Raw genomic sequence first — 20,566 nt, forward strand, 5'->3', positions numbered from 1 at the left:
AGCTTATAAGGAGATGCTTCGAGAAACAAAAAATCGTGATCCTGCTCTCACAGTCCTCCGCCTAATCTTACTCTCCTCTGATTATCATGTTGAACTGAAAGACATGTAACTGGTATTATTTTGTTTAGTGAGCTTGTCTTATGTTTTGATATTTGAACTTTGCATGTCATATTTACCCTTTAAAAATATGCAGTCAATATGAAGCTAATTCTGATCTTTGGATCTTTTCTCAAAATTCACAAGTCAGACACAGGGCACAAACATATTCCATATGCAGATTTAATAATGTTTCTCATTTGGTTACTAAATGTAGAATCTATCTTGATAGCCGTTTAATAGTCAGTTAAATTTACTTAGCAGAAGGCTTACTAATATATCCTTATTGAATGTCTCCTCAATAAAATGTTATCATTTTAACAAGGTGGTTCTCAACTTTGGGTAATTTTGTCTCACCATGGAATATTTGGTTTTGTCCAGAGACATTTTTGATTGTCATCACTGTGGAGTTTGCATGGGTGCTACTGGCATCTAGAAGGTGAAATCCAGGCATGCTACTAAACATCCTATAATGTACAGGACAGCCCCCATAACAAATAATTATCCAATCCCAAATGTCAATAGGGCTGAGTCTGTGAAATCCTGATTTAGCATTATGAAAAGGAAAATGTTTTGAGGGATGAGGAAAGAGATTTCTTTCTTGTTCTAATACCTGAATTAAAAAAACATGTTTTTATTTAGTTATCAAAGTGATATACTTTTATACCAGAACAGTGCATTTCAAAATATGACACAGATCAGTTGCTAACTATAAAACATCATTAAATGTTCTATTTACAAATTAGTAAAAATCCAGCAGTTATATTTCAACATTGGGGATTTTCTCTTTAACATTAGGCAGTTGAAATGAGGATCCGATTGAAACAAAATTCACTTGATGAGATTTTCCTAATAAGAGAAATTCGCCATGTTGTTTTTACCAAATAATTTTTTCCCTTCCTCCAGACTAATTTTTTTTGTGTGTGGTACGCGGGCCTCTCACTGTTGTGGCCTCTCCCACTGCGGAGCACAGGCTCCGGACGCGCAGGCTCAGCGGCCATGGCTCATGCGCCCAGCCGCTCTGCGGCATGTGGGATCTTCCCAGACCGGGGCACGAACCCGTGTCCCCTGCATCGGCAGGCGGACTCTCAACCACTGTGCCACCAGGGAAGCCCCAAACTAATTTTTTAATGTTCATAGCTAGTATTAACTAATTTTACCTCTAGATTATATTCATTAATTGGTAAAGTAAAATGCTAATTAGGCTTATAGAGAACTTTAAAAACCGAGCAAATGGTTTACAAGAAAAATTAGCAGACCAAAGAGATAATAAGCACAATATATAATTTATTATGTGCCATTAATTAATCAAATCACCAGTATTTGAGACAGGGTAGCCAGATACTAGAAACTACCTCAAATTCATTAAAAATATAATTTCAAATAAATTTTATATTCTATATTTAAACTGTACACAAGTTATTATAAACTAGCCTTCTCTTTTAAGTCTTTTGTACCTAAAAAAGTGTAAGGCATGCAGTATTAAACAACTATAGAATTAACTGAATTACTTCAAGTTATTATGCCTGTGTCCTAATCTTCCATTGCTTGTTCATCTTTAGCACATTTTTTTTACTAGATACATGTTATATTATTATCATTATTATTTTTACTTCAGTTTTTTTTATTGAACTATAGCTGATTTACAGTGCTGTGCCAATCTCTGCTATACAGCAGAGAGACTCAGTTATACACATATAGACATTCATTTTTTTATATTCTTTTCCATTATGGTTTATCACAGGATATTGGCTATAGCTTCCTGTGCTATACAGTCGGACCTTGTTGTTTATTCATTTTAAATATAATAGTTTGCATCTATCAACCCCAAACTCCCAGTCCATCCCCCTCCCTCCCACCCACCTTGGCAACCAAAGTCTTTTCTCTGTGTCTGAGTCTGTTTCTGTTTTGTAGATAGGTTCATTGTGCCATATTTTAGATTCCACATATAAGTGATAATCATATGGTTTGTCTTTCTTTTTCTGACTTCATTTAGTATGATAATCTCTAATTGCATCCATGTTGCTGCAAATGCCATTAGTTCATTTTTTATGGCTGAGTAATATTCCATTGTATATATGTGCCACATCTTCTTTATCTGTTTATCTATCAATGGACATTTAGGTTGTTTCCATGTTTTGGCTGTTGTGAATAGTGCTGCTATGAACACAGGGGTGCGTGTATCTTTTTGAATTATAGTTTTGTCTGGGTATATTCCCAGGAGTGGGATTGCTGGATCACATGGTAATTTTATTTTTAGTTTTCTGAGGAACCTCCATACTGTTTTCCATAGTGGCTGTACCAACGTACATTCCCACCAACAGTGCAGGAGGGTTCCCTTTCCTCCACGCCCTCTCCAGCATTTGTTATTTGTAGACTATTGAATGATGGCCATTTTGACCAGTATGAGGTGGTACCCCATTGTAGTTTTGATTTGCATATCTCTAATAATTAGTGATGTTGAGCATCTTTTCAAGCACACTTATTTTTTATTTTATAGAAGAGTGATTTTTTTTTCCCTCTTCATGAGAAAGTGTGGCATTACCAGCCAGTGGTCAAAATGACCAGTCACTTATGCTGCCATTTGTAATTCTGCTTTTGAAAACGTTTAATGTTGTGGCTTCAGTTGAAACACATGTTCTCTTCAACATATAAATTGCATCCTCACCTATAACTCCTTGTCCAGTCTTACTTGCATGAGCTGATTGTCTGTGATCTACAGCTAGAATCATTTTCACAGAAATGAGGGTTCTGTAATGGACCTTCAAAGATCAGAATTCATCCTTGGCAGTGTGTTGACTAATGATCTTGGAAGAAAATAAAAATAAAAATTGATGCAAGGGAGTAGAGTTTTTCACTTAAAAAAATCACTTCCATATATGTGGAACCTGTGATTGACCATAAACCAAATAGTTTACTTTATACTTCTCCTTTCTTCTCTTTTAAAATTAGAGTATCAGAAAGGTTCCATTTCTGACCTGTCATGTATGCTAGTTCAGATTGCATGTAGGTCAGCAGCAATATAGCATTAATGTAGGTGATAAGTATGCATACTTATCCTTCTAGTTAACTCACTAGGGAGCTCTCTACCAACCAAGAAACTTTACTGGATGGCAATATCCCTAAGCTTCTTGGTTGCACAAACATCCCAGAGGGATCCCTCTCAAATCCCAAATGTTAAGTAACTGCCATTTAATTTCACATTGGACCTTTTGGTGTCCTGTATTTTTTCGTCAGATATTTTCAAGCAATTAAATCTTTCTGAAGTTTCTGTTACAGCGGGTAACAGTGTTACAGTGGGTTTGCCGTTTATCAGACCATTATCAGACCATTTCACTTGAGTGTAAAGAAATTTCTTCCTCAGATAAAAGCATGGACAAAATCAGGAGATGTCTGTAGATAATGCTAAATAATGCAAAACATTTCTTGACTGTTCACTGGAAAGCCCATATAACAATTTTGCTATTTGGTTATTTTTCCATTTTCTCTATCCTTTTACTTATCTGTAGATGGTATGTATGTTAATATTGTAGCCACTTTTCAGAGAAACAAACATTAAACAACCAAGGCCAGTGGATGGCACTTTATATTTTTAACATCTTTATTGGAGTATAATTGCTTTACATTGTTGTTTTAGTTGCTGCTGTATAACCAAGTGAATCAGCTATACGTATACATATATCCCCATATCCTCTCCCTCTTGCATCTCCCTCCCACCCTCCCTATACCACCCCTCTAGGTGATCAGAAAGCACCAAGGTGATCACTCTGTGCTATGCGGCTGCTTCCTACTAGCAGTCTATTTTACACTTGGTAGTGTATATATGTCCATGGATGGCACTTTAATGCTCCAGAAACTATTTTCTGTTAGACACTGTGCTTACAACTTGAATAATCCATTTCTCACTGATGTGGTTAATCAAAAAGAGTCATTTCTTTATATATTATTTTTCCCCTATCAAGAAATAAAACATTAGCTTTAAAAAAAGTTTAAAAAGACATTTTCTAGTAATTATATTTAAATTATTAAAATATACTGAAAAATGTAGAGATTATTAAATCCTAGATACAGCACTTGGCAACTTTATTACAAACCTTTAATTATTATTAATTTGGCTTAATCTAGCAGGGGTCTTCTGTCATTTCCTTGTAAAATATTTCATTTAACTGACTCTAGAACTTCTATCAGAATTGTAGGCTTTTTTTTTCTTTGCGGTGTGTGGGCCTCTCACTGTTGTGACCTCTCCCGTTGCGGAGCACAGGCTCCGGACGCGCAGGCTCAGCGGCCATGGCTCACGGGCCCAGCCGCTCCGCGGCATGTGGGATCTTCCCGGGCTGGAGCACGAACCCATGTCCCCAGCACTGGCAGGCGGACTCTCAACCACTGCGCCACCAGGGAAGCCCCAGAATTGTAGGCTTTTGTGTTCGTGCACGTAGGTGTATGTGTGTGTCCAGCTACTGATACATGAGGCAAAAATAAAGTTAAAATTCTCTGTTAGAAATATTGGAATTTGTCTTAAATATTGTCTCTCTTAATAGAGAAGAAACATATTATTCCTAACATAGTCATAGGGAAGACATTTTAAATCATTCCTGTTTTAGTCAGGGTTCTCCAGAGAAACAGAACCAATAAAAGATAGACAGGTAGATAGATAGATAGATAGATAGATAGATAGATAGATAGATAGATAGACTGACAAGTAGATGTAAATATACATATATATTTTTAGGAATTGGCTCATACGATTATAGAGGCTGAGAAGTCCCATGATCTGCTGTTTGCAAGCTGGAGACCCAGGACAGCCAGTGATGTAATCCAGTCCAAGTGTGAAGGCCTGAGAAGCAGGGAAGGATGGTGTAAATCCCAGTCTGAGGCCAGAGAAGATGTCGCAAATCAAGTACTTGGGAAAAAAGGGAGCAAATTCCTCTTCCCTCTGCTTTTTATTCTATTCAGGCTTTCAGTGGTTTGGATGGTGCCCACCTGCATTGAGGCGGGCACTCTGCTTTACTAAATCCACTTGTTCAAATGCTAACCTCATCCAGAAGCACCTGCACAGACACACCCAGAAATAATGTTTATTCCAGGCATCCTATGGCCAGTCAAGCCTACACATCAAATTAACCATCACAACTCTCAATCTCTAACAATTTGTTCTGTGACTACCTTCACATTTCTTGGAATGGAACATGTACAATGTGTGAGGCTTCAACTCTAAAAAGAGTTCCAGAATAAAAGGAAGGTTAAAAAACATAATCATGAAATTCTGTACGTATAGCATAACATTTTCCTGCAACTGTAGAATTCTGTAAATATAAAATGGCCCTTCCCAATCAATCAATTTCTTCCATCATCCTAATTACCAAGATTCTTGATCTCTTTGCAGAAACTCTAGCCTCAGAAAAGTTCCTTACAATATTTCCGAGAAATTCCAGCCACGTGCTAGCGAAGTTGAGGAGCAAACTGAACTCCCAGGCTGTCTGTGTCTAGTGTGCTCCCTCCCAGTCTGCTGGGCACGGCAGGCTCTACTTGGTCATATTTCCATTTTGTCAGTGGGATTTGGACAGAAGGCACACTTTGTCAGTTTGGCCAAGGCATTAAAAGTGTCTGCGTGCTTCTGCTTACCTGCTTGTTCTGCTACGATCTGTGAAGAGAAGAATCTGCTGTTATTATCTGCTGCTCCAAGGAACTTGTGGAAACATGGACCCCAGACTAGAAGCCTGCATGCAAGATGAAATTAAGCCTAACCGGAGCCATTCGGGCCACGTGCGGTCTTGGAAGCCACCTGGTTGTTGTAGATTACTGAGATTTGGAGTTGCTTGGTACATTTGATAATTGGGACAATAGCTGACTAAGACATGGCCTTTCAAAATAGTCTGTTTTAAGTAGAAAATGAACAATTTCTTCTCATAAGCAGTTAGGAGTTATATTACAAATTTTAAAACTAAATTTACCCTGATTATCTAAACCATAATAAGGAAACTCATTACCATGGAACTGACTCACCATTAAGGTATTTAATTTGAAAGAAAATACCTTGTTTATATGCTGTTCCTTAAGCAGGTTTTAGTCTCTTAAATTGTGTGTTCAGTCTCACCCCAAAGATCCTAAATCCATTAAGAACAGGACTTCCTTATTTATCCATGTTTAATGGCAGGCTTTGTAAAGAAAATAAATATTGGAAATGTTGCAGAATGATTAATTTAAATACATATTTGGAGAATATAGTATACAGTATTAAAAAGATCTCATATTGTTTAAAGTTAAACAAGTATAGTGAATTTCAATAATTTTGTGAAGTTAAAATGAAAAGATTCGTATAAATAGTCAATGCTTTCATGGACATAGTTTCATATCATACTATTCCTATTTTTCTCTATATCCTTGGTTGAATTGCATTGTTATTACTAATATATATGTATAATTAGCATATAGTAATATAACATTAGCATATATAGTAATGTATACACATATATTTTAAATGTGTTGAAAACTCAATATATAATTTAAATTCTGATCAGACAGGGAAATTAGATTAAAGATACATCATTTTATATAGGATTGTAGTATTTCCAAATAAGCATTCATTTATTTATCTATCTGATAAATGCAGATTATTGAAGTTGTACTTTGAAATTAAACACCTATTCTAAAATTTTAAACTGCAAATAAATTTGCAGTGGTTTTAGAAATATAAAATTTGCCATTTTGTCAATTTTTTACTATCTCTAAGCAAAACATTATATTCAGAGCTACATTTTTATTTTACAATAAAAATTTGAGTCCTGGCTTTAATCGAAGCACTCTTCATATATGTAATTTGATATAAATCTGTCTTATGTTATATTATACAAAAACAAACAAACAAATACGCTGAGATCTGGATGTTTGACACATTGGCATTAAGAAAGTATTTATCTTGCTTGGTTTCTTGGGAGAAGGCAGAAAAGCAATCATAGGTACTCATGTAGGTGTCTTTAATAATATTTTGACCTCAATGAGGATAATACCTTTTTTTTTTCCTTTTGAGTAATGTGGTCTATAGCAATTCTTTACTTCAGGTATCTGAGATGAAAGTCTGAGTCTTATGTACTGTAATAGAAAAAGCTTAGAAAATCTATCTCATGCTCTCAAACAGACAATTCACAGATAATCAGAGTTCACAGTCAGAAATATTGCTTTCACCCACATTTTCTATATAATATCTTAGTACTATCAAAAATGATATTCTGGGGGCTTCCCTGGTGGCGCAGTGGTTGAGAGTCTGCCTGCTGATGCAAGGGACACGAGTTCGTGCCCCGGTCCGGGAGGTTCCCACATGCCACGGAGCGGCTGGGCCCGTGAGCCATGGCCGCTGAGCCTGCGCATTCGGAGCCTGTGCTCCGCAACAGGAGAGGCCACAACAGTGAGAGGCCCGCGTACCACAAAAAAAAAAAAAAAAAAAAAAAAAAAAAGATACTCTGTAGCAGTCAGATCTCCAATGATTGTGGTCATCAACAGGAAGGAAAATGTCCAAGTGTATTGTCAAAAAATATAAAGTGAGGCTTTGGAAACAATGTTAAATAATTTTATCAAATGAATAAAATAAATTACAAATCAAGTTTAGCCATAAAGAATATTGTGCATGTAATGATTGAGAAAAATTTTAAAGAAGATGCAAATTCTCTCATTCTCTTCCATTATTAGTAGTGCACTCATGTTTTGTAATTTATTTGGCGATTAGCCAGTCTTTGCAAGATTATAATTATTTATTTCAAATGTGTGTGTAAGTATTAGAAATGCTTGAGTAATATGTACGGATATTCTCTCAGGAAGCTTCTGATAATAATTGTCTTTTCCTATGTCTATACTGTATGTTACAGACTCATCATTTACAGAAGCTTCTTTGGCTTTGGAGAAATTATTTTAGGGTGAGGGATCCCTTCCTCAGGAGTGAATAGGATGTGATTAGTACATACATCATCTTTTATAATGCATCACCAATAAAAACACAAAGAGATTTAAAAGTATGTATTAATAATTGAGATAATTAGAATGGTAGAAAACTTTAAGCCCCACGACTGAAGATATTTTGATCATTTTAAACACTATTAGAAACTATTAATAGGCTTATCATTTTCTCTATTTCTTCCGTTTATTTTCCCTCTTAAAATAATAATTGGTTGATTCTTAAATTTTTTTGATGATGTTGAAGAAAGCACACTGTGAAAATATATATTTTTTAATTGAGTTAAGAGGGCTTCCCTGGTGGCGCAGTGGTTGAGAGTCCGCCTGCCGATGCAGGGGACACGGGTTCGTGCCTCATCCGGGAAGTTCCCCCCTGCCGCGGAGCAGCTGGGCCCGTGAGCCATGGCCGCTGAGCCTGCGCGTCCGGAGCCTGTGCTCCGCAGTGGGAGAGGCCACAACAGTGAGAGGCCCGCGCACAGCAAAAAAAAAAAATAATAATAATAATTGAGTTAAGATCAGGGAATAAATAAACTGTAATCCTATAAATATTAAAATACATTTAATGCAATTCTGTATTCTATTGCACAAAATTAAAAATTTTAGTTACTAATTGTTTCTTTGTAACATTAGACTTTAGAGTCAAGTAAACAATAAAATGAATTAATTCTTACTTCAGTGCCCAGAAGCCAAATTTAATTGGACTGCTTTATTGGGAACTGCTAAAAATGTCATTATTGGGCATTAGAAATATGCTACAATGTCTCTATAAATAAGCAGAGTAAGAATTCTCATTAATTAATATGCTACACAAGCTTAATAAGTTGCTATCTAAATTAAGAGCAATATAATCACACGTAAGCCCAAATAATCACTCAGCAGTTTTTAGTTGTACAATCTATGCTTTAAAAGTATACATAAAAATATATAATTTGTCCTGTAAATTACAGAAGATATTTCCTAACATATATAACAGTCATAAACATACAAGTATATGACTCAGCATGAACCTTATATATGACATAATGAAGTTGGTAATAAGTTCTTTACTTTTTTGTGTGTGTATGTATATTGCTTTTCTAATAGCATACAAGGACATTTAAAAAGTGGAAGTTGTTACAGAAAAAGAAATTAGGCTAACAACCATTCATTGATAGGGAATGAGGGGGAAATATGTACATTTGTAAACAGATACCGCTTTCTACAAATTTTTAATTTACTGAATAAAAGTTAGTCTTACATTTTCATCATAAATTTTAATGAAATATTACCAGAATTGTTGAACATTTCAAATTCTTAAACTTAAAGAATAAAACACAATACTTCTTTACTTTGAAGCTCACCTAATATTTTATACACTTCAATAGGTATTATGTACCTGTACAGATTTTTATAAGATACAGTGCATTTTTGAGACAAAATTAAATGACTGGCTTCTTTTCTAATATTTTAAAAATCTTGCCGCTCTTTTTTCAGTCCTAAGTTTGTAAATACTACCAAAAGAAGATTCACAAGAGCAGAAACAAAATAATGACTCTTAAAATTAAAAGATAAACTTAGTTAAATGTAAATCAGACCATACTGAATCATTATAAAAAAAATAATCCCAGTGAAGTGTGAAACCAGACAGACCCAACCATCTGAAATTTTGCATAATCACAAAAAAATTCAAGAGTTAGATGTGTTGTCCCATTTATAACATTGCATTAAATAGCTAGTGGGAACCTGCTGTATAGCACAGAGAGCTCAGCTTGGTGCTCTGTGATGACCTAGATGGGTGGGACTGGGGGGTGGGGTGGGAGGGAGGTCCAAGAGGGAGGGGATATATGTATACATATAGCTGATTCACTTTGTTGTACGGCAGAAAGTAACACAAGATTTTAAAGCAACTGTACTCCAATAATAAAAAGACAATAAATAATAAAATAATTACCCACATCTGTTCTCAAAAGCTAGCTATAATTGCCATTCAACTGGATTGTCATGAAGTCAACACATAAACCTAATTTTTAGAACTGGTGATTAACACATTTTGTCACAGTCTCTTCATAATTTCAAATGCTTTGAAATGATTTGAAAGAATTATTGAAGAGCTAAAACTTTTAAATCTTTCACATGAAGTACTAGCTTGGGATACTCAAGAAATAACTAAATATTATATATCATCTCTAATTCCTTTTGAGAAAAAGTGAAACAGATGGATAAAGAGTTAAGCATATTATTGACATGAAGAAATTCATTTCATATTTTATTTTGGAAGACATTTCTAAAAATGCATTTAATTGTTTATTCTTTGATATGCCAGACACTGCGCTAATCATGACAGACCCACAGATGAACAACACAGATCCAGTCTGTACTAGCCCTCGCTTTGCTTTAGAATCTATAGAGTAGAATTAACAGATCCTGGACATAATGGCCCCTGTTACTGCTCCAATAAAATATACCTCAAATGATCATTTTACTGTGCCAAAGTCATAATGGTCCAGTCATACTTGCACTTTTCATCCCTGATTGTACTCTGGTTGTTAGCCTAGATTCAATCTAGGAATTTGCTTAGGTTTTTAAATGTAATAGTTTGCACTGATTATGATATAGTACTTGTGAACCCAGGGATATTTTTTCAGTGTTCTAACAGCTTTGTTACCTTAAAAAAATGAAAACAATTCTACTTTAAGAACCAAAAGTGATTTCACTAGGGTCTGGCCAATAAAAAGTTTCATAATTTAGCACACCTACTCACCACCTTTTTCTCCAAAGAAACATAGGATTTAAAAAGAGATCCCTCCTCAGAGGACTAGGGCACAGCTCCTGTTAAATATTCTTGAGGGTGAGAGAAAGTCTACTACCTTCACTTCAAATCATCATCACCACCAAATATTCAACAGAGTCCTGTGAAACTATATGTTGAGTAGAAAGCAAAACAATCACAACAAAATATTCTATCGAAGGACAGAGCATTTGTGAAAATTCTAGATAAATATCTTATTCTCTGAAAGCACATGCTACATACACTACTACTGTGACATATTTCCTTAGTCACTTGTCCTCTGGTCAGAAGTTGACTTAATGACTATTTACTATTTCATTCTCTGCTAATGCATCTGCCTTTCCTTCTCTCCTTTTCAATTTTTGTGTTTATAATAGTAGAATATAATTTTGGTTTACTAGGAAATACAGTGAGCTGCCCCGGGGAAAGGTGATGTATGACTTTGACAAACATATAATCTTTGACAAATGATATAATCATTTGTCATGAGCTGATGAACTTACCAGTTGAGTATTAGAAACCATTTCAATAGCATAAACATTTTTAATATGGTTCTTGTATTCATGATTGCAGCTAAATAAATAAATGGGTTCTGTGTTTGGCTTGTTACCAGAATCATAAACTGAGATAGAATTACCTAGTTCTACCTAGTTAGGTACTAGGTACTAGGTACCTAGTACCTAGTTCTACCTAGTTAGGTACTAGGTACTAGGTACCTAGTACCTAGTTCTTAATCATCATGTCAGTATTTTTATGACTAATGACAATTCAGATCTGAGACTTAGCATACTTTCAGAGAACTTGCAATGGTGCATCAACCTATGTTGTAGAGGTATTAATTAGTGGCTCATAGTCATGATGTATTGCCTCTTGTGAAGAACTGATGAGTCAGGGTTAGAGTGTGTAGAATAATTTATTCTCTTTAAAAAAATCAACAAGTAGAATACGTCTCAGCATGTGGGGTCAGCCAGCTGTGGTCAAAGGGCTGCCCGTAGGGTAGCCGTGAAATCCACGCCTCCAGAACCGAATGCACAGTGTTCCTTTACACAGATGTCCAATTGGTGATAGGTTTTGGAGAAAAGGGGAATATACAGACCAGAGGACCTAGCAAGATTTATTGGAGACCTTCAAGATGGCGAAGGAGTAAGACGCGGAGATCACCTTCCTCCCCACAACTACATCAGAAATACATCTACATGTGGAACAACTCCTATAGAACACCTACTGAACGCTGGCAGAAGACCTCAGATCTCCCAAAAGGCAAGAAACTCCCCATGTACCTGGGTAGGGCAAAAGAAAAAAGAAAATCTCTTCTCCAGAGATTCTTGTGGAATCAAACTTCCAATACTTGCAACATAAACCTCAATAATGCACATTTACTCTGGAGTTTTCTCTTTCTCTGTCTCACTGTGCCCACGTTCTTACTGCTACCTCTACTTCCAGAGGACCCCTCATAAATGAATTGCTGCAAATAATTTTCTTTTGTCCCAACTCAAATTAAGACATGGTCTCTACTCTAAAATCTTCCAGATTTACATCTCCAGAATGGGCCTCTGTTGCAAACTCCAGAATTTCCAGCAACAAAGCTAACTGCCTGTTCATCCTCCCCTTTGGACTATCTAATAGGCATGCCAAACACTATTACCAATCTGGATTAAACTATTATCATATTTTGCTTGAATTATTGGAATAGAATATTAACTTGTCTCCATGCTGCAATTTTACCTATTGTAATTTCCCCACACCAATGCCAGAACAGTCTTTTAAAAATGAAAGTCAGTTTTTGAATTTAAAACCTCCCATGATTTCTCATCTCATTTAAAGTAAAACTCAATGTTCTTATCCTGACCTACAAAACCCTAAGTCATTTGGCCCCTTACTACCCCTTCTCCCTCATTCCCACTCACCCTGCTCAAGTCACACTGGATTTATTGCTGTTTTTCTTCCCCTCGATATACACTTGGCTAATGTCACATTCTTCGGGTTTCTGCTCTATATCACCTTACCAAAGAGGTCTTTCCTGATTATCTTTTACAAAACAGCGCACCCCCATTGGGCCACTCTTTTTGCCCTTTTTATCTTGTTTCGTTGTCTTCATAGACTAATCAAAACCTGACATATTATAGGATTCTTTTTATTTCTATTTACTTATGGTTTATTGTAAGGTTCATAAAGGAAAGGATTGTCTGTTTCTTGATTTTCATTACCAACTAACTGTTCAATAGCTAAAACAGTGCTTGGTACTCAATAAAATATAATTGATTGAACTAATACTGAATATCTACTTAGTCATTGATTAACTGATAAGTATGTATTTCAAGAAATTGACATGAAATTCAAACAATGCTAAGATCATAGAAGAAAAAGGAAATTAAGACAATATTTCTTTTTGTTTTAGCAGATTTATATGTGTTATGCACTATTTTGTCTCATGTATATATTTCTCACACAAAGAAGTTAAAATTTCTATACTGTGTTGTTTCTGGGTTCCAGTGAATAATTATGAACGTTCATTCACTACTTTCTGGGCTGAGCACGCCAGTCATTTTAAGTGTTTGTTATTAGTGTCACTGGGGTGGTAATCCCTGTGCAGTATGATAGCTGCTCTTGGGACAGAACCATGAAATCACTCCAAGCACATCTTGTGGTGCCAGAGTTGATACTTCCCAATCTCTGTGAAGTGGGAGCTGGGGAGCCTGAGAAAATTTATCAACATGCATGCACATTTATTGTAATCCCCTATTACTTTATCAGGCAATTGATCAAAATTGTTATTAAACTGTAATTGCCCTTCTGATTGTTGAAATAATGATAGCTTGAGAGTGGCTCAGTGGGATTCTGAAATTATCAATGGTGTTGAAAAAGGGTAAAGAAGACAATATTCTTTTTTGCCACAATTTATTATTATTTAACACTGTTTATTAAAGAACTAAAAATTTATAAATGGACATCAATTAGCTGTAATTTTGAATGCTCAAATATTTAACTTTAATGCTATATATACATTTTATATAGTACATAGTATATTAATAGATGTTATATGTTATATAATTATATATCTTATATACAGTATGCATATTTTAATTTTAACGCTAAATTACATATCCTGCAATAGCAAATAAAAAGTCATTATAAGATGTGAGGAAGAAAGATACTACTATAAAACCCGAGTGTTTGGATTAAAAAGTCTAACACTTCATTCTATTGTACTTTTATTCACAGAGTTACATTATTTGGAGGAGATTCTGTTCACATAATTCTTACCTCAAAAATAAATGTAGGATTGTATTTACCTACAGGAGAGCTAAGGGATTAGAATAACATATGTCATCATACTAGATCTTAATATTTAGTAAAGTATTAGCATATATTATCAATCATATGCTTCTCTACAAACAAATCAATAGTTTCATTCTTCTTAAATATAATACTAATTGAGTTAAAACATAGGACCCTTGAAAGAAAAAATTTTACTTGCTTGCCACAGGATGTATGTAATGTTAGGACCCATGGGTATGCGTGTCATTGCTGAATTATAATTTTGTATCTGTTACCTGATTTTTTCCTATGTCCCACCCTCCTCCTTCCTCAGTGCAGCTCTCAAAATAGAATAGTTGTCACAATTTCAGTAGGCCAAGTAAAACCTTTCAATAATGAGAGCTTTTTTGTAGTTATATGATTTATTGAATTTGTACCCCTAACATAGTGCAGTGCAATGCGATATTACATATCATGATTATGTAAAATAATTCTAAGAAATATATATAGTTTTAAAAATAAATGCTTCCGTGTATTACATTAAGGTGAAATCCTATCAAGCATATATCTTTAAACATAAAGATACTTAATTTTAAGCCACAGCGCTGCAAAATTTACAATATATATATATTTATAGGTAAATGTTGTAGAACTTCTAAATTTAATTTTTAAATTATGTATATACTCAGAAAAGCATAATGTTTTAAAATCCACCATCTGTCATTGTAAATATTTACTATAAACAGAATATTCATATGTCCTTTAGGTAGTTATAATTTCATTGGCTGGAGTAAACATGGGGAAAATCACACCCAGCTGAACTTGGGGCAACAGAAACAGCTATATAATATAGACATGGAACTCATTGCATCACATGTAATACTCATAGCCCTTCTCTTATGTATTGCTTATTCGCAAAATAATATAATAATCATATGAATAGAAATAAAAACATAGGAAAACTCATTTTTATCATCTCCAACAAATCACACTGTTCTCATTTTCCCTGCTGTCCTTTCAGTCTGTCTACATGTTAATATAAATTTTACAAAACCATAATTACCATTTATATAATTAAATGATAAATGTATTATAAGTTCCATATTTTTCTTTTACACACATTATATATTTGATAATCTGTACATTCATTCAACCCTCTAAAAACATTTACTGGGTGTCTACTATGTTCCATAAATTATCATAAATGAAGTGGTCCAAGACTAGTAAGTTGTTTTTTGCTTTCAAGTAGCTCCCAGTGTAATAGGGAAATTGATATGTAAACAACATGCAAACTTATTATAAGAAAGGCTGTATTATAATATACACATTGCAAAGGTGATTAAAAACTAGAGAATAATCAACTCTGCCACAACATTTATAACTGAGGATATTTTTTTTTTTTTTTTTTTTTTTTTTTGCGATATGTGGGCCTCTCACTGTCGTGGCCTTTCCCGTTGCCGGACGCGCAAGCTCAGCGGCCACGGCTCACAGGCCCAGCCGCTACGCGGCATGTGGGATCCTCCCAGACCGGGGCACGAACCCGTATCCCCTGCATCGGCAGGCGGACTCTCAACCACTGCGCCACCAGGGAGGCCCAACTGAGGATATTTTTAAAATGCTGCTTATGCTACTGAACTCAGATAAGATAATAGCTCATTTTACAGGAAGTGAATTGAATTGCTATGATCCAACAATTAATATCCTTACATAAAATATTAAATATCTTAAACACTAAGGTCAGTATTTAAGAGATGAATAGTTTAAGATAAGGCATGGGGTTTTATGGACTGAATGTTTATATGTCCCCCACCAAATTCATATGCTGGAACCCCAATCTGCACTATGATAATTTGGAAGGTAATTAAGGTTAGATGAGGTCATGAGGATGGAATTCGTGTCTTTATAAGAAAAGGAAGAGATTAGTGCCTTTCTCTCTTGATCAAGTGAGAATACAGCAAAAAGGTGGCCACCTGCAAATCAGGAAGAGAACTCTTAACAGGAGCTGAATCAGCTGGCACCTTGATCTTAGACTTCCCAGTCTCCAGAGCTCTGAGAAATGTGTTTCTTGTGTAAGTCATCCAGTCTATGCTATTTTGTCTTAGAAGTCCAAACTGACTAATACAGGAGTTTAATAATGGGATGAGTTTGGGAGGACTCTTTTAGCTTTGGGTATGTATCTGTCTGGTGTACGATGAAATGCTCAGTACTGAATCAAGAGGATTAATTTAGATTTTCTTGCTGGTTAAGTGCTGAGCTAAGCCAGGAGTGGTTGGAGGGACAATTTGTTGAAGCAAAAAACCAGAATTGAGTGGCGGTAGTTAAGGTGTCACAGTTCTGTGTCATGGGCTCCTCTTTGTTAAGTAGAAAAGAACGCCCCTATTCTGGTGTGCCTAGAAGCTGAGCTAGATGACACTGAAGAGGGCAGCTCCAGTGTCTACCTGTCAACAAGGCTGACAGGCATAAATGGGCTGGGTTCCCAACCATTCTCAACCCTGAAGCAGAATTCCTGTCAAGCCAGGGAACAGGAACAAGATGCAATGACAGATATCACCAATGGGAAGGTACGAACAATCCCCCACAGGCCGTGTGCTGTCTGTCACAGCTCCTTGAAGTAAAGCAAAGATGGAACTAGCAGGCACGACAAATCGAATCCACTTTACTTATTAAGATGTGGTCACCTGGGCACACTATATGTGTCCAGGAGAACTCTGAAGTTATCTTTGCCAGAAGAGGTTCCCACATCATTTCTCATCCCCAGCCTAACAAAATGTTTTCCCTAATTGGCAATATCTAAATCCCATTTACTATGATGATAATAAATTTAATATGTAAAAAACAGAGGGATTTTACTTTTCCAAATGAAGTTTAGTTTATATTTCAAACCATGTAAAAATATTTGCAGTTAAACAAAGAAATTTTAATTAAAAATTGTAAACAAAGGGCTATAGGAAACAGCCTCAAGAAGTTGAGAAATGCTGGTAACATATTGCAGTTTATTCTTTTGTACTCTAACTGGATTTAGGATTAATCTTTCCTTCTGCTGTCCTTTAGTAGAGAAGGAGATTTTTTTAGGTAAAAAGGAAGTTCTTCAAGTTAACAATGCAATGGATTTCACTAGTTTTATAAAACAAAATTTGTTTTATATTATCTGAATTATATTCTATAATTGCATTTGCTGTCATATATTGAATAAAATTTCCAAATCTTAAATACTTTAGGTGAAAGCCTGTGAAACTTTGTAATAATTCCACCAGGATACACTAAAAAAAGAATTACAGAAAGTGGATTTTAGAGTAGCTGTGGTTTAGTTATAATTTATTTATACCTTGATTTTTTAAAAATCTGATTGCTTTATTGCAGGATAATATTCTCTTCAGATAGCATTGTGTAACTTCTCCTCATGCATGGAGAAATAAATGACCTAAAACCAAAACACTAAATGATTTTTCCTTTATAGTTTTCTTTTTCTTTTTTTATATAGCATAATGTGTATTTATATTTGCATCCTTCAATACTCAAAAATAATAGAGGGGAAGACAATGGAATTAGAATCAATAAAAAATGTTAAATTGGCATAGCTTTCTATTTCATGATGTTGAATAGGTAGAAAATAAAGTAAATAAGCACCCTAGTCACTGGTTTTGATAAATGTGGTACACTGCATTTTCACCTTTCGAATGATACTTTATTCATCATTTAATATACTTGGGTCTCAATTTAACCTCCATATCATGTAAAGTATTAAAATAAAATACAATATCTGTTAAGAACACCCTCTCTCACCCCCTGCAATTTTCACAGTTTTTTTTTTTTTTTCCTAGCAGGAAAACAAAGTGAGGGGGAAGAAATTATTGGCAATAATTTCATCAATGGAATGGTAGGAATGCCACTTACATACAAGAGATAGGATTTGAGAGTTTGTGCTTTTCACATTGTTCTTTTTAGTTCTTCAATAGTTTTTGATATTTTTAGACTGTAGGAAATTTGAAAGATAAAATTGATCCAATATATGTGCACATAAAGGACCCTGATTTTATCATATTTTATATTTTATTTATATATTTATTTCTATTACATACCTAGATATCTATTTATATATGTAATTATATGCAATCTTTTCTAAGCATCAGCTCCCATTTCCCTTTATTATATTTTAACCAACAGATGGCAAGTTAAATTGGATGATAATATATTTTCCAATACCAGATTCTGCGTAATTTTTCCTTATTATACAAAATGTATGATTTCTGTAAAATCTGAGGTGCTTTTTCTAGGTCAATATGCAGGGAAGTCAGTTAGGTGTGAAAGAGTGGTTTCCTATGGTACAGCACCCATTCTGAGTGCAGGTGTTTTTTTAAATATTAAAATTTTTTTTTTAAATAATGCTACCCTGACATGCTTTCCTGGCTCAGTCGAAACTCAGTGATTTACTAGAGCATTAGGATACACTAGCTTTTGTCATTAAATTCAATTAAGTTTTATCAAACAGCAACTATATGTATTGGCATTCAGGTATAGAGACCAAATTATCCTTAAAACGAAATATATCAACCCTGGACAATGTCATTCTTTTAGGACATCGCTCTCATTTTCCTCCCTCTCATAGCAAGTATCCTCATCTAAAACTGTGTAGCTTGGGACGGCTTCCCTCGTGACGCAGTTGTTAAGAACCTGCCTGCCAATGAAGGGGACATGGGTTCGAGCCCTGGTCCGGGAAGATCCCACATGCCGTGGAGCAACAAAGCCCATGCACCACAACTACTGAGCCTGTGCTCTAGAGCCCGCGCACCACAGCTACTGAAGCCCACACGCCCAGAGCCTGTGCTTTGCAACAAGAGAAGCCACCGCAATGAGAAGCCCGGGCACCGCAATGAAGAGTAGCCCTCGTTCGCTGCAACTAGTGAAAGCCCACGTGCAGCAATGAAGACCCAACACAGCCAAAAATAAATAAATAAATTATTTTTTAAAAAATTGTACAGCTTATTCACTTATTTGTCTTTTCTTTTGTCTTACCTCTCCAGAGCTTAAGTTCCATAGAAACAAAGCCTAACATGTATCTTGTAACTTATTTTCATAAGATTTCACACTTACAAAAAAATTGCAACATAACAATGAGCTCTTGTATAATCTTTATCTACATTACCCGCTTGCTAACATTTTACCCTTGCTTTATTGTTTATTCATTTTCTCTCTCTCTCTCATATTAAAGTCAAGCTATGCATTTTTGGCAGGGAAAGCACATACCCAAGGTTATGTCACTCTCAGTGCATCATATCAAGAGGCATATGATGTAAGTTTCTCTGAATATTTAGTTTTATTAACTTTGGCTGGTTACTGTGGCTTCCATTAATTTTCTTTATAATCAAGTCTATTTTCCCCTTTGAAATTAATCATAATTTTTATAGAGATTCTTTAAGACTATGTTAAATATCTTGTCTTCATTAAATTTTCATCCAAGAGTTTTTAGCTTCCTTTAATCAATGTTATAACTTCATCATTCCAACTATATATGTTAAGTAGTATCTTGGTGGGTTTTCTCTTTTACTCCAATTATTTATTCATTCATTTATTCATGACAGCTTCAGCTCATAGATCCTAATTTTATGCAGTGAGTTATAATTTGCTATTATCATTATTTATCTTAATGCTCAAAATGTCTTAGTTTTGGCCAGGGAGAGTCACACCAAGCTAATTCTTATGTCTTTTTTTTAATGTATTCCTCACTCTTGGAGCACTTACTTATTTTCTGATATGACAAGATGTTCCCGGCTTCTCTTGTATTCCTGGTCCCAACTGTTTATCCAAGGAGCCTATTCCTTGTAATTAAAGAATAATATTTAGAAACCAAGATCTTGGCTAGATTAGTCTTCTGGCTTTCTCTGTGTATAACTCTCTTTGTGAGTAATGGTAAATCTGGCTTCCATTATCCACAATATATTTATACATTTTCTCAATCTCAGAATAAAAAAAAAGTGCTTCAGAATTCATAACTAAAACTGTGAAAATCATGCCTACTAAGTTCAATGTTTGCTTACAGATTTTCTTTGACATAAAATTTAAGTACATTAAAATACACATATCTCTGGCATGTGATTTCATTTTTTCATAAATAAACCTGTATAATGCCTATCTAAATATAGAGTATTTGATCACCAAAGAAAATTCCCTTGTTTCCTGTCCCTGCCAAACATCTCCTTAGAGGTGACCATTTAATTTTTTTACTTCACCACAGATTAATTTTATCTATTCTAGAAATTCATCTGAATGAAGACATACATTACCTTCTCTTTTGTTATCAGCTGTCTCACACATCATAAAGCCTTTAGAATCATCCATTTTGTTTTATGTATCAGTTGTTTGCTCATTTTTATTATTGAGCAATAGTCCATTGTATGAATACAACACAATTAGCTATCCATTCTTCTGTGGGTGGGCATTTATGTAATATTAAGTTTAGGGATATTATAATATTATAGGTGAAGTTATGAACTTTCATTCATA

Source organism: Lipotes vexillifer, unplaced genomic scaffold, assembly GCF_000442215.2.
Source record: "Lipotes vexillifer unplaced genomic scaffold, Lipotes_vexillifer_v1.1 scaffold287, whole genome shotgun sequence".
In the NCBI taxonomy this organism is placed as follows: domain Eukaryota; kingdom Metazoa; phylum Chordata; class Mammalia; order Artiodactyla; family Lipotidae; genus Lipotes; species Lipotes vexillifer.